The sequence below is a fragment of the Copadichromis virginalis genome, linkage group LG17, assembly GCF_057382275.1.
Source record: "Copadichromis virginalis isolate Kocher_CV1m ecotype Utaka linkage group LG17, C_Virginalis_male_GT1.1, whole genome shotgun sequence".
NCBI classification, from domain to species: domain Eukaryota; kingdom Metazoa; phylum Chordata; class Actinopteri; order Cichliformes; family Cichlidae; genus Copadichromis; species Copadichromis virginalis.
The window spans coordinates 32,823,767-32,831,837 of record NC_140634.1 but is presented as its reverse complement, the minus strand read 5'-3'; the positions used below and the strand labels follow the sequence as shown (position 1 = coordinate 32,831,837).

General features: G+C 40.7%; 1 long non-coding RNA gene across 1 annotated transcript; it reads right to left on the bottom strand.

Annotated features, from left to right (window-relative positions):
- Positions 1-238: 238 nt before the first annotated feature.
- On the bottom strand, positions 239-952 carry LOC146689754 (uncharacterized). The gene is made up of 2 exons (XR_014916143.1): positions 452-952; positions 239-372 (listed from the first exon to the last, which is right to left on the bottom strand). It is a non-coding gene; the product is annotated as an uncharacterized LOC146689754 (long non-coding RNA).
- Positions 953-8,071: the final 7,119 nt, after the last annotated feature.

The window sequence follows — 8,071 nt, the reverse complement described above, 5'->3', positions numbered from 1 at the left end:
GTGGTCTGCGGTGCCACTGCAGGGGAGATGGACTCACCTGCGCTGCATCTGCAATCATGCCTCGCCAGCTTAAAAGTCTGTGATGTCATTAGAATGTTGTTGTTGGTAATGTGTTCCGCTGTCAGCTTTAAAGCTGCAGCCGAGGCTTTGTACAGCAACCGTGGGAGAAAATAAAGTATACTGAAAAGCATTGACACGTTGTCACGGAGGAGCAGGGAGGACTCGGCGCAGACTGAAATCTCAGAAAAACAGGTTTATTTACACACTCCAGGTGCACTATATACAGGTGAAGGAGAAGGGGGCCAGGGTTCCCAGGGGTGCAGAGCGGGGTCGGGAAAAGCGTCCAGAGTCTCCAAACCAAACACGAGAAATCTGCATACAGAGAACAAGGGTTAGCACGGAACTTTCACGGACAGAGCTCAAAACTGGCTGAGGCTAAAGTAGCACTGACGAGCGTTATTCAATAGTCCAGCGGCGAGGTGCTCTCAGTCACTGCCTTAAGTAGCGGGAGCAAACAAGGTGAGGAGCCACAGGTGATTGCCTACAGGTGGTGGAGGCCGGGAGCTCACAATGAGCTCCGCCCAGGCAGCGAGCAGAGAGAGAGGAGAGAGAGAAAAGACAAAACATAACATGTAGCCACACAGGGCCAGCCGAGCAGGCACGGGGACCATGACACACGTGGATTGGTCTGCCATGGAGTTATTACAATGACATTATTATCGACCAAAGCATCTGCACAAATAGCATGCTAACACTAAGCTACCCAAGAACCCAGAGTGATGTTAAAGCTTAGCTCTAAAGCCCAGCAGCAAGACCATGAACTTCAACAGGTAACTGGGGTTTAACTGGGGCAAGTGAGGCCTGCAGTTTTTCTTTAAATGTTGTTTTAGGTTCATTTATGATCTCCTGGATGAGCCGCTGAAGCACTCTTGGAGTAATTTTGGTAGGTTAGCCATTCCTGGGAAGGTTCATTGCTGTTCCAAGCTTTCTCCATCTGTGGATAATGGCTCTCACTGTGGTTTACTGGAGTCCCAAAGACTTAGTAATGGCTCTGTAACCCTTTCTAGACTGACAGAGGTCAGTGACTTTGTTTCAAATGTGTTCTTGATTTTCTTGTGTGTTTCATTTTGAGATTTTTTACTCTACTTCACTTTCTCAGAAAGGTTCTATTGAAGTGATTACTTGATTCAATAGGTCTGCCAGTAATCGGGCCTGGTTGTGGCTAGTGAAATTGAACTCAGCTTTCCAAAAATGCGGCTAATCACAATTAATTTATCATTTAACAAGAGGGGTAATTACTTTTTTACATGGGTCAAGGTAGGTTTTGATAACTTTTTCCCCCTTACTAAAATAAGTAATCATTTAACCCCTTCCTTTTTCTTTTATTTCCTTAGGTTATCTTTGTCAAATGTTAAAATCAGTTTGATGTGAAATATTTAAGCGTAACAATTATGCAATCAGGAAGATGACAAGCACTTTTTCACAGCGTTGTCCAAACAGAAACAGAACTGCTGTGAATTCAGTTCTGGTAAAAACTGTTACCCATCCCACTTCAAACACATGACAGAGCCTGGCAGGAAATTCTTATATTACTCAACAATAACATTCATTAGTGATGAAATGATTACCCTGATGCAGTTTATATTGGCTAGCTGAACCTCTCACATGGCCAAGAGAAAGTAAAATGACAAAAGAAGGGGGTATAATATAAGGGGGTATAAGTCAGAGACATTAAGGTATTATCACACGCTAATTTGGACTCATTTCACTAAATCCTGCTTTATGCAGTTCAGTCTAGGACATTGCTCAGCCTCTTATAAGGACGTTTAATCCAGGCTGAAGGTGATGGCCTGTGACACTAATAACCAGCCACCTAGTGACACCGACTACCACTCCAGAAAAAAAAGTACTAACGCTTGTTCTGAAATTCACACTGCATGTTGTTCTCATATGCCAGTAATGTGTAAGTCATGAATGAGATCACTTAATTTGATTTCCAGGACAAATTACGTTTTAAACAGCCATTCTCTTCAGTGGATGAAAGCCTATTAGCAAACAAAAGACCTCCATCTAACTACCCTGAGATGGACCCATGGGTGGAGATGTGCAGTCAGGGTAATGATCCCTTTGGGGTGACAAGGAACTGATGGCCAGAAATATGAAAGTTATAATTTCCATCATGCATATCCCTTTAGTCTTACTTAATGTGGGGAATGTTTTCTTCTAGGTTGGGTTTGCAGCAAGGACTCCACGCCTAAGGACTATACAGCACAGTCAGTGACATATCAGTAACATGCAGCATAGTCTGCTCCTTTACAAAAAAAAAATTTGCTGCCAGTGTGCTTTTTTTTTTTTTTTTTTTTTTTTTTTTCAACTTTGTTTTATTAATTTCAACAATGACATACAAAGTTAGCAACAGCTAAGTCCATCTTGATTTCAGAACAGTGGTATGTCCATTATACCCTCCAACCCCCCAACCCAAATTCTCCCCCTACCAGGTCTACAATAGACAAAACACTGCAGAAAACCAGTTTCTGCCCACACACACACACACACACACACACACACACACACACACACAAAAACCCAAAAAATAAATTTAGAAAAAAAAAAAAAAAAAAACAACAACACCTCAGGACCCATACACATAACAAGCATAACCCCCAAAAAAACAACAACAACCACAACTCCCCCCCCTCCCCCCGCCCCGTAACCAAACAGACAAACAAAAACAAACAAAACAAAAACAGAGAAAACAAATAACAGAGAAAGGACCAAGCAAAACAAAAGGAAAAACAAATAGATAAGGTATAAATAAGATTAAAAAAAACAAACAAAAAAACATTATAATGTAGCTTCGCTCAGTTCACTGCAGACTCAGGAAGTAAAGTAACAGTGTCGACCAGCAAGAGAAATGATTTCCAGATTTTATTAAATTCCCTAATAGAACCTTTTAGAGAGAATCTAAGTTTTTCCAGCTTTAAGTTAAAGAGTACATCTCTCACCCAATGGTCATGAGTTGGGGGGTGGGGAAGCTTCCACTTCAACAGAATAAGCCTCCGGGCCAGTAAAGTGGTAAAGGCTAGGGCCTGTTTGAGGGGACCAGATAAGTTCAAGTCAGGAGGAATGCCAAAAATTGCAGAGAGTGGGTTAGGAAGGACAGTCTGGCCATATGCTTGGCTAAGTGTGTCGAATATATTCCTCCAAAATGCACTCAGTTTCGAACATGACCAAAACATGTGGACATGGTTGGCAGGCGATAGTCCACATCTGCTACAGGCATCACTGATGGTTGGATAGATTTTAGATAATTTTGCGTTTGTATAGTGTACTTTATGCCAGTGTGCTTTTTAACAACGGCTCAACTATCTTTTTTTCTTGGATATTGTCTATTGTTACAAGACAAAATCTGTCCTTAATCAGCAATGTGCTCCATGGGGTGGTTCAATGGTACTTTTCATGATGAAATTGTATGCTCGATGGTAAAACCTCAAGCCAGAAACGATAAACATCACAAACATATGTTTGTTTGCTTGCCAGTCAGGACCTAAACATGTGGTTGCGGTGTGGTGAATTGGTGATACTGAGATGTAGAAAGCCCGATGCCTGTCAGGAATGGATTAGTTACAGATTTCCTTCTCTTCCCTCCTTTTTCAATATTGCACACTCACTAGCCGATGGTCACTAAAACTACTATTGAGGGCATGTGTGAAACCTTTCTTTGGCCAGTGTCAGTCCACTCACATGACAGTTCTGAACTCTGACGTTTGATTCTCACCCTTTAGTCCGTCGACCTGTGAAATGCGAGTCCCATGGGAGTGTTGTAAAAAGCACATGGGAGGACTGTTCTTACAAGAAAATGTTGCAGTGGGACCATGAACATCACAGACTCTTCACAAACCTCAATGACCTCACAGTAGTTTGATCAAATTTCTGATCCTTCACAGTCTCTTGCGCTGTTTTCATACATTGCAGTCCTGAAGCTTATTAGGCTTTACCTGATGAAACTGTGTTCAAGAATGGAAGTGTCCACATAAATCAGATCCGACTCTACATGGGCTTTTACCTGCCATCTCCTTAGTACAAAGCCTGTGTAATGTTTGAGCCCCAGTGACAATAAAGCAGGTAACTGTCCGGAGAATTCAGAGTGGAAGTGGGTGTCATGTGTCCTACCTCCTGCACGGTATGACCAGGCACTACCCTTCACCTAAATAAAGCAGGGCAGCACACAGCTGCCTGTTGTGAGAAAGGGCATATCAGGGCAGGATTTTCCCAAAAGTATGTGGTCTCTTATTGAGATTTTAATGTGCTTGATTTCCTTTTGAATCTAGTTTTTATGCTAATCTAAGTTACTGCTGGCAGTAGAATTGGCTTTTATTTCTAACTCTCAGCAGGAAAGCAAGTTGGAGTATTTCTCATTCCTTCTCATAACTGTCTGTCCTCTCATATCTCCACCTTTTCCTTTATTTTTCATTTCTCCTCCTCCCTCTCTGTGCTTAGATACCTTTACTCAAAAGGATCTGATCATCATCCTAATCTGATCAACAGTCTAAGCTTGTCTTCGGTGTTATCTTAGTGTACTTGTGCGTATGCATGCACGCTTTCTCAGTTCTTGCGTATTTTGCACGCTGCATACTCTTACAGTTTGTACATGCACACAGACATCACTGTGGATTATCTGCGTAGGTGTCTGCATCTACGTGGGCTAGTTCTGACAAAGGCAGCGAGGCACGTGTGAGGCCAGATCATGCCGTCTTACCCACCCACCCTATTCTCCCACGCCTGACTGGGAGTGTGGGAATGTGTCATTTGATATCACCTCCAGCAGGATCTGTGAGGACAGGGCAATGCAGCAGGAGCGGGGCGAGTCTTGATCTGATCAGCCCAGCTATGCAGATTTGGTTTTATAGCGTGCAACTACACTCTACTTTACATTACTATGCAGTTCACAACCTTGGAGTGGAGTTGGTTCTTGTTTTAGCAAGCTGAAACAAACAATGCCCAGCAGATGTAAGAACTTGGACTATGCATCAATTTAAATTCTTTCAGAACCGGTAACAGCTGCTCAGGGGCTGCCCCTGGAGCTGCAGTGGAAATAACCTCCTGGCTGTCCCAAGTGGACGCCATGGAGAAAACGAAAATCAGTGTCACACACTTTGCACTAAAGTCCAAGCTATACTGAAGCTGTTTTGGCAGTTTATAATGGGCCAGCACTCCATTAAGAAACGGATGCAGGTGTTTTCTTTAATATATGGAATTCCTAAAGTCCAAATCAGCACGTCATCATTTTGGTTTTTCCAGTGTATAAGTGTGTTTTACACACCCTTATTTAGAAAACCGTCCTGGTCAAAGTGCCACTAGGAAACCTTTTCCACCACAGATGTGCTGCTCTTCACGAGAAGCTTACATTACCTAAAAACAAATGATGCTTTTTCACTTTGCAGCAGGCACGTGAAACTAATTTCACACTGTGGGCCACATCTAATGAAATTCCCCTCTCAGCTTAAAGAAGTTTACCTACACATTTTAATTAATGAAAAAAATCCAGTACTGTATCTACATTGTACATCCAAACAGTGCAAATAGTTTCGATGTACAATGCCTCAGCAATGAAAAACTATTTTTTTAAATCCAATTTATTATCAAAGTGATTTTAGATTCAAAAAGAAGCCAAAAGATTTGTGTATATATATTGTATAATGTGACAACCAGTGTTGGTCAAGTTACTTGAAAAACGTAATTAGTAACTAATTACTCATTACTTCTCAAAAAAGTAATCCTGTTACTTTACTGATTACTTATTTTCAAAACTAATTAGTTACTTAGTTACTTTAAAAAAAAAAGAAAAAGATACACAACCTGAATACGTAATAAAGCAATAGACCTTTGACCCCAATTCTATTTTTATGCATAATCCATCATATAAAATGTAAAAAAAAAAAATGGAAAGCCTCTTTTTAAAAATAGTTTTATGAGTTTTAATCTTTTCATTTTATGCACATTGCATTAAGCAAAAATTTAATTATATGCAACTGTCTTTGACTTGATGAAATTCTTTAACATTTAACCCTATTTTCTGCATATTCCAGCATATAAAATAAAATTAAATATTTTTTTGTGTTTACACTCACTCTTTTCAAATAGATGCAAGTAAAACACAGCAAAAAAGATTCAGCGGCACTAAATCCTGTAGCTCTTAAATCTATTTTCACCTGTTTAGCAGGAGTGGGACGGGTGGAGGTTTGACCGGTGCTGCATCGGTCATGTCAGTGGGGGGATCCGGGGGGTTTCTCTGTGAATTTCACATTCCCGTGATGGCTTGCTAGGTGCTTGCTCAGATTTAAAGTTCAAGTTTTCTTCCACGCAGAGTGTGCAGCAGACGTTAATGTTTTGTCACTTTTTACTAAGTAACTAAAAGTTAAAGTAATGCAAGTACTTCCACGCTTTAAACGTTGCATGATCCTACTCTCTCCCGCACTATGTTATCCATTGTTGATCTACACACGTCTGTTGCTGCCACGGGTGTCGCACGTGCTTACATCATTGTCATGAAACACTCTCACAAACAAAATCACGACGGTTTAGTAACGCAGTAATGCAGCGTGCTTATGGGAAAGTAACAGTAATCTAATTACTTTTTTGCAATAGTAATCCCTTACATTACTTGTTACTTGAGAAAAGTAATCGGATTACCTGGTGACAACACCTTAAAGTCAGCTTGCCTGACCATCACATGCTCCCAGAATCAAAGCAGTCTGGCTTAAAAAGCCATTCAAAGTCAATTAAGTCATTTTGTTAGTAGACGAGGGGAAGATGAAAGGGAGCGGGAGGGAACTAGGAATGACGCAGCAATACACCAGAGAGAGAAGATAAACCTAATGTGAGCCAAAAATAGTGAGACATGATTATGAGTAAGATAGGGTGATCAAGCAAGAGACAGACAGAAATATACAATTGTATGAATTTTTCTCTTCAAGCTTTTTCTTAAAATGGGTGTTTTTGTACTCATGATGTAAAAAAAAAGGAGTATGGTAAGAATAATTAGTATTTACAAATTTCTTCTCCTTTGCTCCCAGTGAGGTTGTCAGGACCACAAATCCCAATGAGCTTTTCACAGGCGAGCACAGGAATTAAAGGGAATTAAAGAGACGGGTTACGTTATTCTTCATAAGCACACCGTTTTCTTTTTCTAACTCTAATCAGCCACATCGTTTAGATAAGCTTTCTTTAACCACTTTATTCTAAACAGCCCTAAATGGGGCAATTTCCCTTTCTCTCCTATGCTTTCTTTCCCTGTGGAGTTAAGAGAAAACACATGAAAAGGTTGACGAAAAATATATTATATTTGCATCATACAGTGCTGCACGTAACTCAGCAGATGTTCAGATGTAATCTTGCTCTGCCTTGATTTGTTCCTTGAATGCTGAATAATCCTGCATGAGAATGTTTTCTTGATGTTCTCTGACAGATTGCACATGAATATTAAAAAAACCCTCACAGACGTAGAAGGTGACTCCAGTAGGAAATCATGTAAACTAAGTGTGCAGCCACCCAGCCCTTATCTTGATAAATCACGCAGCCTTTACAAAACTAAGAATCAGAGTCAAGAGTATGAGCCCACAATCATTCCTGAAGTTCTGGCTAAGGTCAACACATTATGAGCAACTTTTTCCAATGTTATACACACAACTGTTCAAACTGTCAGAAATGAACAGTGTTGTTGAAATAAGCTGATGAATTTCACACCCTGGTCTCTTGCCAGTGTGCCAAAGCCCTGCGGACATGGCCGCATATTGCACGCATGGATGTGCTGTAGTAAGCACAGCCATTTCTTTCCAGTGGCCATTTGTAGTGGAAGCTATCATTATAGGTCACAGTAATTCAGCAGTGGCAGCTGATAGGATGTCAGAACTAACTTTAACCAATTAGCTCTAAATGCAAAGCAGAGCTGGGACTGTTGAGATTGAGATTTTTTCACTGTGTGTGTACAACTATTGTTCAATCCATTTTGACCTCATAATGCAGATAGATGAAAGGTTGAGATTATAGATTCTTGGCAATCCATCCAAGT